This window comes from Pteronotus mesoamericanus, unplaced genomic scaffold, assembly GCF_021234165.1.
Source record: "Pteronotus mesoamericanus isolate MK-2021 breed Mesoamerican mustached bat unplaced genomic scaffold, CSHL_Meso_final scaffold_705, whole genome shotgun sequence".
Lineage (NCBI taxonomy): Eukaryota > Metazoa > Chordata > Mammalia > Chiroptera > Mormoopidae > Pteronotus > Pteronotus mesoamericanus.
Genome location: NW_026555326.1, coordinates 10,149,003 through 10,163,267, shown reverse-complemented (window position 1 = coordinate 10,163,267; position 14,265 = coordinate 10,149,003). Strand labels below are relative to the sequence as shown.

At 41.7% G+C, this 14,265-nt stretch overlaps 1 pseudogene; it reads right to left on the bottom strand.

Moving 5' to 3' along the window:
* Nucleotides 1–12,753: 12,753 nt before the first annotated feature.
* Nucleotides 12,754–13,626, bottom strand: LOC129062268 (60S ribosomal protein L6-like; annotated as a pseudogene).
* Between the last annotated feature and the right edge of the window lie 639 nt (nt 13,627–14,265).

Below are 14,265 nucleotides of genomic sequence, written 5' to 3'. Positions count from 1 at the left end.
GAAAAATGAAGAAAATAACCATTTTATTTGTTTTTAAATTAGGAATATCAGTCACATGGTATTTTGTTTACCCCCTCCACACACAGATATACATTTTAAAGCTTCACAGTAAGTTCTGAAAATAAAGTTTAACTTCTTTTGTTTTATTATTTTCCATTATAAATCATGTTAATTGTATTACAATTGTCTCAGTTTTTCCCCCTTTCCCCCCTTCCACCCATCCCACCCCCATCTCCTGCCCCCGCAGTAAATTCCCACTCTGTTGTCCATGTCCATGGGTCATTCATACATGTTCTTTGTCTAATCCCTTCCCCTTCTTTCCACCATAGTCCTCTTTCCTCCTCCCCTCTGGTCACTTTCAGTGTGCTCCATGTTTCCATGCCTGTGCTTTATTTTGTTCATTAGTTTATATTGTTGAATAGAATCCACTTATAGGTGAGATCATATGGTAATTGTCTTTCATCACCTGGCTTATTTCACTTAACTTAATATTCTCCACTTCCATCCATGTTGTTGCAAAAAGTAGGAGTTCCATCTCTCTCTCTTTCTTTCTTTCTTAAATGTAGATTGATTTTATTTATTTTTTAAATGTCAAATTATAAAATATTTTAAAAAATTAAAACCATTATAAAGTCTCAGTAATTAAACCAACAAGACACCAGCACAGAAATAATCAAGTAGATCAATGAAATATAATGAGCATTGTAGAGACAAATGTATATATATGATTAATATATGTATGATTAAGTTGATACTTCATATCAATGAGGAAAATAAGGCCTATACCACAAATAAGGTGCATGGACCACTATTACTTGAAATAAAACAAATATAGAGCCTATTTCACACATTATACAAGAAATATTCAGGAGAGTTACAAATCAATATGTAGAATCTAAGGAGTTTTAGAGGAAAATAGAACTAATATTTTTCATGACTTGAAATAAACTATTCAACCCCAGAAGCTATAAAATAAATACTGATCATATGAGTATATTAAACATTTAACTATAAATTAATATACATACAAAAAAGTTAAAGGACAAAGAATAGAATAGAGAAGTATTTGCAACACATCTAAAACATGGTTAATAGGACTTTGTTTATTTTTTTCTGTTTTTTTTTTTTTTTTAGGGAAAAAAGTTCTACAAACCTCTAATCAATAAATGGGTAAAGAATACCAAAAAGTCATTTAAAGCTTTAAAAAATAATAGAAATAGGCAAGGAAATATACTAAAACAGGTTTAGTTTCAACAAATAGTAAAGAACAATTAAAATAGCATTATTGTCACAATCAGATTAATGAGTATTAAAAATATTGGTAATATCAAGTATTGGCAACTCTGAAAGAAACTGGGTATTCATAGAAACTTTTTCTTCATCTTAAAGCAGTTCCTTTTGCATATTTTGCAGTGCTGGTTTGGTGGAGGTGTATTCTTTCAGCCTTCTTTTGTCTGGGAAACTTCTTATTTCGCCTTCCATTTTAACTGAGCACCTTGCTGGGTAGAGCAGTCTTTATTGAAGGCCTTTGCTTTTCATGACTTGGAATATTTCTTGCCAGTCCCTTCTGGCTTGCAGTGTTTCTGTTGGGAAGTCAGCTGCTAGCTGTATTGGGGCTCCCTTATATGTTACCACCTGTTTCTCTCTTGCTGCCTTTAGGATTCTCTCTTTGTCTTTGATATTTGCCATTTTAATGATGATGTGTCTTGGAGTGGACCTCATTGGGTTCCTCTTGAATGGGACCCTCTCTGCATCCTGGACTTGTGTGACTTTTTCTTTCCTCCTATTGGGGAAGTTTTCCATCATTACTTTTTCAAACACGTTCTCGATCCCTTCCTCATCCTTTTCTCCTTCTGGTATCCCTATTATATGGACACTATTACATTTCAGGTTGTCCTGCATTTCCCTCAATGCCTCTTCATTCTTTCTGAGTCTTTTTTCATGTTCTTGCTCTTTCTGGGAGCTTTTTTCTACCTTGTCCTCCAGCTCGCTGATTAGATCCTCGGCTTCATCTAGCCTGCTTTTGATTCCTTCTACTGTGTTCTTCAATTCAGAAATTGTATTCTTCATTTCCTCTTGTCTCTTTTTGATAGTTTCTATGTCCTTTTTCACACTGATATAGTTTGTAGTAAGTTCCTTGTAGTTTCCCTGTAGTTTTTTGGTAATTCTCTCTGAGCTCACTGAGCTTACTGAGCTTCCTTAGAACCATTGTTTGGAACTCAATATCTGATATCTGACTTGCGTCTATTTCATTTTGTTCTCTTCCTGGAGATTCCTCCTTTCCCTTCGAGCGGGACATATTTCTTTGTCTTCTCATTATTTGTGAGACTCTGCTCTTTTGCTTCTGATTCTTAAGTTGATCTGTCTTGATTTCCTGACTTTGTGGTGTGAACTTCTCTGGTAGGAGACTGGTGTTTTTACTTTCTGGATCTGCCTCTGATGATATCAGATGTTTACGCTGTCTGACCTTACGCAGTCTGTTCAAGACTTCCAGGAACATGCTGTCTGTTGCTGTCTCCTTCAGCTGTTAATCTATTCACTCTGCATTCAGCAGGGTGCCTTAGACAGCTCAGGAGGGGCCTGGGGCCCCTCCTGGGGGCAGGGTTATTAAGTCCTTTCACGCTGCTGCCGTATGAGGGAGGAGTACAAAGGGATCCCACTGGCTACTCTCTCCATTCTCTCCCCAAAGCCTCCATCCCCAGTCTCTCCTCAAGTGTCATCAGAGCTCTCTGCATCCCCTTTAGCCAGGGATCTACTGTCTGTGGCTGCCACTCTGCACTCAGCAGGCAGTTTAGACAGCACAGGGCGGGGTGGAATCCCTCCTGGGGGTGGGGCTCTTGGGTCCTTTGATGTTGGTGCCGCTCAGGGGGAGTGGTCTCTTCCTGACTACAATGACTGCCGCTGCATGGGGGATAAGTCAGAATCAAGATCTCGCGGACTACTCTCTCAGTTCTCTCCCCAAAGTCTCCTCCCCCAGTCTCTTCATGCATCTCTAGCCCACTCTGCTCCTACCTTTGCCGAGACCAGGATAAGTGACTGCAAGTAAAAATTTTGCACTGGCTCTACAGAAGGCTCTTTGCATCTCCAGCTGCCTGTTTCTGGCAGAGAGCAACCCTGCCACCCTTCGCAGCTGGCTGTCCTCTGTGCACTCTCTGGGCTCTGGTGCTGTGGGCTGGAGACCCTCACCCCTGATTCAGACCCTGCTCCTCTCAGCGGGATCCAACCGGTTGACCCAGTATCCTTCTGGTGCTGCTGCCCATGGGTGCCCCGCCCACCCTCTCAGGTTTGTATCACACTCCTTACCAGTTAGATTGCGCTAAAGCTGATTCTTCTGTCTCCGAGATTACAATGCTCCTCTCTTGCTATTGTTCAGTTGTTCATTCCAGGTGATTTCTCCACAATTTAGTTGTAATTCCAGGTTGGTCCTGGGAGGAGGTCATTGTGACTTCCACTCACTCCTCCACCATCTTGATTCTCCTCTGGAAATGTTTTAATGATCCTGTAAAATCATTGTTAAATAAGTCCCATATCTGCGTCACCTTGGTGTTCACATCTGCTGATTGTCTTTTTTTTATTTGAGATTTTTCTGGTGCTTGGTATGATGTGTGATTTTGATTGAAAGCTGAATGATTTGGGTGTTATGAGACTCTAGGTCTTATTTAAATCTTCTGTTTTAGCAGGATTCCTCTGACATCATGCCAGGAGTAGTTGGGTGGGGGTTGGGTGTCATCTCACAAATGCCAGGCAGAGGTAGGGGCCCAAGTTCTACATTCAGCTTCCTTTATGGGGATTTCAGACTCCTCAGGTGGCCTTCTCTGACACTCTGGCAGGGCGGGGGAAGGGTGCCTTGTTACCTCTTGATGGGCAGCTCATTACTTCTAGGCAGAGATTAAAGTCTTAACTTCCTTCTCTGTCTTTTCTACTACTACAGGGGTGAGGGGCACCTTGTTACAGCTGGGCAAGGGTTGAAGCCTAGAGTCTCCACTAATCTTTACTTATAGGGGTAGGGATGGAGCCATGACTTTTTCCATGGTATTTGGCTAAAGTAGGTCAGTTGTCCAAAAATTTTCTCTCTTGCTGGATTTTTTCTTTGTCCTTGGAATAGAGGTATCAAGTAGGTTCTTCCTGGGACTTTATTTTGTCTATGCCCATTGGCATTTTTGGGTTGCTTCTCCAGCACCCAGTCATGGATATGTGAGGCAAAAAGAAAACCCAGGGAATTCACTGTTTTGTCAATCCTTAGGTTTCAAGGTCCCTAGTCTCTCTTCTTCCTCCCACTTTTCAGAGTCTTCTTATGTTGGTTTTATATAAAATGACAAGGATTTTTATTTGTGCTTAGCAGGAAGAATGAGAACTGAATGTATTCCAAGTATGTCTAGTTCATCCTTTTCTGGAATTTCTATATGCTATACCAAGATTCAGGCAGGTGATTGCAGGATGGAAATCACAGGATTTGGAGTCCAAGGACTCAGGTTGGAGTCCAGCACTCAAACCTTCCAGCACTCATGATTGGTTAGGTCACTTAATCTCTCTGAGTTTCCATTTACTCATCAAAAATTGGAATTACAATGATAATACCAAATTTACAGCTTTTTAAGGGACTGAAATTAGCTGATAAACATACAAGTGTTTCTACTTTGAATAAACACTGGGATGAAAGGGAAGGAAAGTTAAGAGGGAGTGTCTGCAGAATATAAGGTAGTTCATTTTTTCCTGCAACTTGCCTATCAACTTGCAAAAATTTGTAAATGAATTACCACACCCCACTCTCATTCTGCCCAAGATATCTATATCAAGGTAACATGAGAATGTTACCTTATACAGCAAAAGATGTAATTAAGGGTCTGAAGAGGAGGTGCTTATCCTAGATTATTTGAGTGGGTCTTAAATATAATCGCTTATATCCTTATAAGTGAGAGGAGGAGGGACATACAGAAAAGAAAAAAAAGATGTAAAGACAGAACAGAGAAAGATGTGGCCACAAGTGACAACCATAGCCACCCAAAACCAGAAAAGACAAGGAATGAATTCTCCCCTAGAGCCTCTGGAGAGACCATGGTATTGACAAACACCTTGATTTTGGATTCTGGCCTCCAAAACTGTGAGAGAATAAATTTATGTTTTAAAACAACAAGTTTGTGATAACTTGTTACAGCAGTCTCAGAAAACTAATATAGGAACCTTACAGAACATCTAGGCCAACTCCTTTCTCTAATAGATGAGGAAACTGAGGCATATAAAAGGAAAGTGACCAAGGTCACACAATTATTGGCATGAGAAGTACTGGAATTCTGGTCTCTCCTCTCCTATTTCACTAAATACATGATATATCTATCCATATATCTATAGATAGATATATAGATATATAGATAGATAGATAGATATGGGTATAGATATAATTTTTTTATATTTTTGTTGCTATAATTCACATTCCATATAACTCACACATTTAAAGTGTGTTCTCATTCCATTTTTTTTGTATATTCATGGGGTTGTTCAAATCATCACAATCTAATATGAGAACATTTTCATCTCCCCTCAAAAGAAACCTCATACTGATTAGCATTCTTGTGTGTGTTTTATGACTCCTTATTTGAGGCATATTGATCTCATCTCCCTAAGCAGACTGGACTTCTCAATCCCTTGTTTTGTACTCTTCTCTTATTCCCTGTTCTGATTTTCCCTTGGGGCTCTGGTCGATTGGTTCCCTCTCGTTTATGTTAGGGTACTGAGGAGTCTCTGGTAGAGCTCTGGACTGAATAGTTTCCTTTATGCTCCCTCACATTCATATTCATCCTAATTATCTTCCTACTCAAGTTGGCTTCTTCTCTATACCCTATCTACAAAATAAGAAACCTGGGAGTCATGCTAGATTGCTCTTTATTTCTAATTCCCTGCACTTAACTCAGTTTCAATATAATGTCAATTCTACTTCTGAAAAAAAAAAAAACCCACACATCCATCCCCTCCTCCTTATCCCTATGGAGGTATATCTCCTCATCCCCTTCTACCTTATTTCAACCTTTAATTTCTTGATCTTTAGTAGTTCTTGTCTGGATCCCTGCAATAGTTTATCAGTTGGTCTTCTTACCTCTAGTAGTCTTACTTCCTTACAATTTGTCCTACTCAATGTTAACAGAGTATTATATATAAATAAATCAGACCACTTCACTCAAAATCCATCATTTTGGTCTGTTACCTTCAAGACAAAGTCTAAATGCCATCAGATGGTATACTGTATAAACTCTTCATTTACATTGTCCTTCCACAACTACTTGCCTATTCTCTTTTCCTATGATGCTTTCTTATGTATTTTATACTCTTTACAAAAGACAACTTACACTGTCCTCAAGTACCTGGTAGCAAAACTTCCTAATTTGAGCCTTGGCCTTATCACTTAGTAAGTAAACTGTGATCTTGTTCAATATATTTACTTAACTTCTCCATGCCTCAGTTTCTTCATCTAAAGATAAAATGGGGTTTATCATAGTACATATTTCAAAGGATTGTTGTGAGAAGCAAATGCAGTAATACTTGTCAATTCTAAGAATGGTGTCCAGTATAGGTGCAGAACTCAGCAAGGGTTTATTTCTGTTATCTCCTGGCATCTGTACCTGGTGTTCACTCTGCCTGCAATCCCATACCTCACCCCTCCCCATTCTCTGCTTGGTGAACTTCTACATTCAGTCAAAGCCAGTTTTATTTTCTTTAGGACTCTGACCTCCACAATCTCCAGGCTGTAAGTGGATAATTCTATCATAATACTTAATGCTTGCCCCCACTCTAGGTTGTAACTTGAAAGCAGGATTTATGTCTTTACTCTAGAAACTTGCATATAAATATTGCCTAATGTATGTATTTGATGGATGAAGAGGTGAATGTGATAATCTGGGTAAATTCATGTTTCAGTTATCATAGGCATTTGGTTCTTCAGACAGAAATGGCACTCCATCTTAAAGGAGAGAAAAGGTAATTTAGGGCAGGGGATATGGGAGAATCTTACATCTGGGACTGCTTCCTGGAAACAAAATCCTCTTTTATCCTGGGCTTTGAAGCCCAAGGTACATTTTTTCTTAAGCCTATGGCACAACTTTTTCTTTCTGCTTTATTGTGGGGTGTGGAGTAGGAGGGAAAGGGGAGGAAGGAATGGCTCTAGCTCTTAGGAAATCTACCTATGCTTACTTTGGAGAAACTACTCATCCTGTCTCCACAAACCTGAAGGACCCCAGCCAGACATACATTAAAGCTTCCAAAGCCCTTCTAGATCAGTTAATAGCAGTGTGTTGAACACATGCAGAAGCTCTAGTGAAGTAGTCAAAGCCACAATTTCCCTTAAATTCCAGACAAATAATGGAAAGGGAGCTCCTTCTGGACAGAGTCAAACCTTTAATCAATTGAGCCTGGGGCAAAAAGTTTAGTGTAATACCCCACTTTTGGTTATCTCACAATTCCCTCTTTTGCAAACTTTGCAAATGCTTACAGGGTAGGTTGTTCCAATAAAACTAATTTATAAAAGTACAGATTCTAATACAGCACTTTAGACATTTCAGAGATGTTCTACCAGCATAATCTGATATGTAAAGCTCAATAGTTCTCAGGCTATTGGAGGAAGCAGCAACAGTGGCAATTTCAGCAGGACCCTAGGCTTTTTCAAACCACACAGACTTCTTCCCAAAGCCATATGAATCATTCGTTCATGTACTTAGCTGACAAATACTAAGTGCTTTGACAAATACTAAGTGCTTTCTGTGTTTGAGGTACTATGTGTACAGAGATGTTCAAAGGTGACACTGTTTTAGTCCTTGTGGGGTTTCATCCCATAGGGGAAGAAAGCCTATCAAGAGCCATTTAGAACAGTGGTCCCCAACCTTTTTGGTACCAGGGACTAATTTCATGGACGACAATTTTTCCTGGCCCAGATGTTGGAGGGAGTGGTGGTTTCAGGATGACTCAAGTGCATTACATTCAAGCTCACCTTCTGCTGTGTGGCCTGATTCTTAACAGTTTATGACCGGTACTGGTCAGTGGCCCAGGGGTTGGAGCCCTCTGATTTAGAATATAATGTGGTAAGTGCTATGATGAGGGAGGCAACTTTAGAAGGAGCTTTTTAGAGGGAACTTTAGAAGTGACAGATCAGAGTCCTGCCTTAGGCTTGGCAGTGTTAGGATTTCTTCCTGGTAGTGATGATATCTACATGGACAGTTAAAAGATGAGGAGGAGCTAGACATAGAAAAAGAGTAGAAAAGAGGTGTCAAAGTGTGTGACAAAGTGTTCTGGGCAAAGGAGACAACATGTGTTTTGCAGGATGTTAAGTGGGACTCATTTGGTACACTGGAATTGTCAGTTAGGACACCAAACTAAGAGGTACCATCTAGAAGTGGTATATCAGTTCTGCTACCCCAAACCATACCCCATCTCCTGCCTCTAAAAAAGTAGAAGGTGGTGTGGAGGTAAAAACAGAAAGGGGATTGGTAGAGTCATGTGTCTGTCACCAGTCAAGGGATCAAGTGCTGTGCATTTTTTCCTCACCTCCAAGTGAGGGGTCTCCAAGAGAACCACTCATAAAAATTGGTGGTTTGACAAGGAGAAACTGACATCTCAGTTTTTTCTTGGGTATCTGCTGATAAGCCTACTGATCTGTTCTCTTTGATCTGATCATTGGAGTATGGAGAGAAGGTTGACTAGGAAAGAGCTGTCACTCCTACAACTTGATTTAGCAAGGATATGTGAACTTGTTGTAAGTCACATAAACTGTGGAAATCAACAGGGTTTGATCCATTTTGCTAATTCTCCTCCCAAGAAAACTGGCAGTCTCTTCCCAAGCAAACTGGCAGTCTAGTTAAACTTCCAAGAAAAAGACAAGGGCTTGTGGAAGCAAGTAAGCTAGAGCAGTTTCCATCAGAGAACTGTGCAATGGGGAGAGCTCCAGGACACTAACTCATATTCCCACAAGAGCAAACACTTGGGCACCTTCTAACTGAAAGTTATCCATGACCAGTTGATCTTATCCTGAGATGCAGACAACCAACAGATGACTGCAATGACATGCCCAGTTAGTAAAGGGAGTTTTTGCCCATCTTTGCCCACCCACCCCAATCATTCTTCTAGGTCCTAACAAAATAAGTACTTTAAATTAGGGAAAGAGAGTTATGTCTATAGAAGGTCAGAATGCACCAGTTCCTCAAACAAAGTTTCACTACTGAAGCCTAGCTGATGCAGAGGGGAAGGGAGGACTTTAAAACTTGAAATGAAATTGAAATTTAAAGTGGACTATACTAGTGTAGGGCCTGGGAAAGAAGATACTTACCAAGATAGGCTCCTGGTGGCTTAACTGGGCTGAAATTAAAACAAACAAAACAGTCTAGCAGCCATTCCTACACAAGGACCTCTCATGCAAAATGCACTTCAGGGAGCAGCCTGCACAAAACTCCCTGCCTCTGCACTGAACTGCCTGCCTGTACTATGTTTCTGCCATTTTAGCCAGCCTTTATTAAGGAGTTCCTGAAATCCTATTTCAACCACTAGGACTGAGGATTTCCCCATTGAACTGCAGTTGGGCAGCTATATGCCTATCAGCTTCTTTGCCACCCAATCAGAGCAGCTCCTTTTGACCAATTAGGATGGTGCCTTTTGGATCAATCAAACTGCAAGTATTTCGAATCCTTACTTGCATGAGGACAGACCAATCAGGGGCCAATTTGGTCAGGGACTTCTGTCTATATGTCAGCCCTGTTCTGGCTCTAAAAGTGTACTTTCCCTTTCTATTGTAGATAGAAGACTGTATTCTCCTGAATGGAATTAAAACACCAAAGATGCCTTGCTAGAACAGAGTGGAACAGACAAGCACAAGAGATATGGCAGGCCAGACTGGCACAAAGAAGAGCAGAGCTATCTAGTCAGAGAAGTGGCCTGGCCCCAGGGCCACCTGGTCCCAGGGCCGCCTAATGGACTAGTATTTTCACAACTGTCCTCTTATCACAACTGAGCTATTCCACCACTGCCCTGCTATTTTCACAGCAGTGCTGTATCACAATTGAGCTGTGTGCACTGAATAAAGTTTCCTTCTTAATCACACTGCAAATTGGGTATTCCTGCTGGTGTTGAACTCATGCCACTGACCTTCAGTTGACACTAGTCTGGACTTTTAATAACTAAGAGAACAGAAAGCTTCAGAATCTGTCAGCTGGAAAGGGAGCACTGACAGGGTATGGTGGAAGATACTGGTTAAAATCATGTTGAAACTGTTGAGCAGATTTCAGAATGTTTATCAAGTTGTTTCTATTTGTTAAAAGCCCTTGAAATAAAAGGCAACCCGGTGTGGTAAAGGAACAGATAGTGTTTGAAGATCACTGGAACACAGTGAGCGAAGATTGGAGGAGTAGGAAGAGGCCAAGTGATGGAAGCCTTGTTAAGGTGTACTTTATTCTGGGGACAAAGGGAAGCTGTGTGTTTTAATAATAAAGTTTGCATTTTAGAATAAACTAACAATGCGGGGGGTGAAGACAGGGAAACCATTTAAGCAAGAGATGATGATTTGTGTATGGCAGGAAGGATTGAGAAAAGTGGTCAGACTGAAAGGTATTTAGGAAGAGAACCATCAGGGATTGCTGATAGAAGGGCAATAAAGCTGCTTTTTTCAGCTGACCCCAGAAATACTGTCCTGTTTCCACTTCCTGGCCCTCAGTTCATTAGTTCCAGGACCAATGCCCAGGTCAGCTATTTGGTTCTCTGGGGCTTGGTGCTTATGGTGGCTGCCGCCCACTGTGGGTGCCAGCAGTGCCGTTATCGCACAATCCTAGCGGCTTGAGGAGGCAGCCTGCACCTCAAGTGTAATCCCAGTTTCACAGATGAGGAGACCCAAGTCCTGATGTATAAGCGACTTGCCCAATCCCCCATAGCTGGTTTGTAAAAAGGACATTGCCCAAAGTGTCCTTTTTTTGTGCCTTGAACATAGTATTGTAAACAACTAGAGCCCGGTCACCAGCAGTCTGGGCCTTTATCAAGGTGGGCACGTGCTCCGCGACAGAGACCCACCCAGAGAATGTAGGAAAGTGCTCGAGTCCCAAGGGTGGGAGCGCGCCCCAAGAGATGGGGAAGTGTGTATACAGAGAAAGTCCAAGGGCCACCGGGATACGTGAGGCAGTGCGCATGCGTAGGTCCGGCCACAGGCAATGAAGAGAAGGGCCTGATAGGAGTGGGTTGGTTCTACATCCATCTGACCAATCCACGTTACGTTAATGGAACCCAGACCTAGAAGCGATGCTTTACCGCCTAGCTGTTGAGTACCGCGCCTTTGGAGTCCCCAGGTTCAAAGTGAGTTAGGGACCGGAAGGGCCCACCCCTTCCGTGGCCTTTCCGGGACCGAGGAAATTGGTGAAGCTCATTGGCTAGTGGGGATCGGAAAAGGCTGGGTCTCTCCGCCAGCGCGTGGGGCACTATGGGTGTTGTGGTTTGCAGGTTGTGGTGCAGCGTTTTCGAAGACAAAGCTTTAAGGTCATTAGGTAGCAAAGAAGTTACTTGCAGAGGGTAATCGGATGTGAGGCAGCTCTTCGGTGTGGCTTTGTTTTACTATTTTTGTTTTGGTGAGATCTCACTTTTTGTGACTCGCCCTCAAGGACTTTCATTTCGTCCCATACCTTAGGCTTCCCTAAGTATAAAATCCCTGGGTGTCACCTACTGACTCCTTTATTCTTCCTAGCCCAACAACTTTTAAGTTCCTCATCTCCGCTACTTTACTCACACCCAGCATTTTAATCCTCCTCCATCCTTCTTTCTCTTAGTTTGGTAATACTACAGAGGGACCAAACCTGGCTTGATTTATGTAGGACAGAGAGGGGGAAAGGAAAGAAAGTGGAGTGGGGGGGGGGGGGGGGGGGAAAGACCGCTTAACTAGGTTTCATAGAAGTTAGGGAGAGAGATGGTGAAAGAGCAAAACTTTTCTTTTTGTATTTTCACAAAATGTTTGGTGCTAACTGTGACCAGGGCTCTGTGAACTCTTTGCTGGGGATACACTAGCCCCAAACCACCCAGATCTTGGGGGTCCAGTCAGTGAGGACGGACATACAGGTAAGCAACATTGCAGGGTGGCATCAGGGTCTCTTTTGCAGACTTCTGTGTGTTCCTTTGCTCATTCCCATGCCTTTCTCAGCCCATTCCAAAGCATTTTGCCTGTTTACATCTCTCTGTGCTCCACGCTTTTTTTTTTTTTTTTTTTTTTTTTGAGAGGTAGAGAGAAACATGTATTTGTTGTTTTACTTATTTATGCAGTCATTAGTTGCTTCTTGTATGTCTCTGACCAGAGATCAAACCTGCAACTGGCCAGGGCTGTTTGACACTTTTCTTCCCGTGCTCAAGCTCCCTTCTTTCCTTGTTCTGTTTCTTTTGTATCTTGCTGTTTTGTCACTCTGACAACTATGCTGATAGGGGATTTAGCAACAAAGAATACTCCATGCCTGGCCTTCATCTTTATGTGAGAAATGTCTATTAACCTTCTCATTTTAGGGCTCTGCATTCTCTCAGCACTTTTGCACATTGCTTATACTAGAATCACTTGAAGATCATTTATTCTCAGGGCTCCAGAATTATGGAATAGCATGCAACACAAATTGAGTTAATTCTTCTGCTGCCTATTTAGTACTGTGAGAAATCTGAGGTTTGAGAAGTTAATCTCTTGGAGACAGTTGTCAGGAAGGACCCTTTATTTTAATTATTTTTTAACAGATCAGTTGTTTAATTAGGTTTTTCAAAGGAAATTTAGAACTTTATTTTGTGAGGATAAAGTCCATTTGTGAGAGCAAACACAGAGCGGAGGTAGCCCTGGAGCTGAGGGACAGCTTTGATTTTTGGCAGAATTTGTGAATCCATGGCTTTCTGATCAATCTTGTGTTGCTCTGTAATCTCCTATTTCTCCTTCTCGGTGTCGAAGATCTCCCCCTCCTGGTGTCTGAGCTTGCGCAGCTTCTTCTTGAAGTAAGCATCAGTGAGATGCTGGGGGATTTTCACACCAATGATATCAATTTTGGTGGAGGTGGCGAAGACAAATTTCTGGTGTGTTCTATGGAGAGGAACTTGATTAAGGGCCAGAGATCCAGTCACAAGTAGCAAACCACTGCTCAGCTGCTTCAGGAAAACCACCCTTTTGCCTCTGTTGTGGCGCCCAGTGAGGATGATGAGAATGGTCCTGGGAGTGATGCTGGCCTGCAGTTTTCTCACGTGCTGACTGAAGGGCTTCTTGCCATGGCTCAACAGCTTTCAAGGCACATCTTCAGTAGGATAGTATCTAGACATGTTGTGAAGTTTAACCACTCAGGTACCACCATTCTTGTCGCCATCAACTGGTTTTGTGACAGTAGCCATAACTTTCTCCTTCTTTTTCGTTTTCTTTTCAATCCTGGATTTATCTGCGAAATACTTCCTCTTGTACATGGCCTTTTGGGAATACATGGCTGACCAGGAATACCTGCCAATTCCTCTGACTAGGACAGGACTTCGGCTGCAGTGGGGCTTCCCCTTCTTAGGTGTCTTGGCCTTGAGGTTACGCTTCTTAACCTTTCCACCAGCATCAGCCTTCTTGGCTGAAGATTTCTTCTCTTTAGTATCTGGCTTCTCAGTTTTTTCGCCCACCATTTTGCAAGATGGGAAAAAGCAGGGCCCTTTAATATGTGGTGAGAAGTCGAATACTGTACGAATGAGGAAGATATGTCTTAGCATTAAAAAAATAAAACAAAACAGCCCTGGCTGGTGTGGCTCAGTGGTTTGAGCGCCGGACTAAGAAGCAAAGGATCACCGGTTCGATTCCCAGTTAGGGCACATACCAATTGGGCCAGGTCCCCAGTGGGGTGCATGTGAAAGGCAACCACACATTGATATTTCTCTCCCTCTTTCTCCCTTCCTGTCCCTCTGTCTAAAAATAAATAAAATCTTAAAAAACCCCACAAAACTGAAAAGAAACAAAAATCATGCCTTACTGAATTAACTAGGCTAGAACAGGAGATATTTTTGAACTATTAATTGAGAAATGTTTTTTTCCCAATTTACTCTAAATGATGTTATTGGAGTCAGTGCAGTGTGTGTGTGTATGAATTTCTGAACAATAAATAATCTAATTGCCATGTTTAGTTTAAGAATGCTGTATAACACCTATGGTAGGTAGATTTAGCTTTAAGGTTTTTTACGGCAAATACTAGCGTCATTGTCATTCCTTGATGATATAATGGTACCCACCAGAGAGAAGCAAAACTTCATATTTGACTATGCTTAAAATAA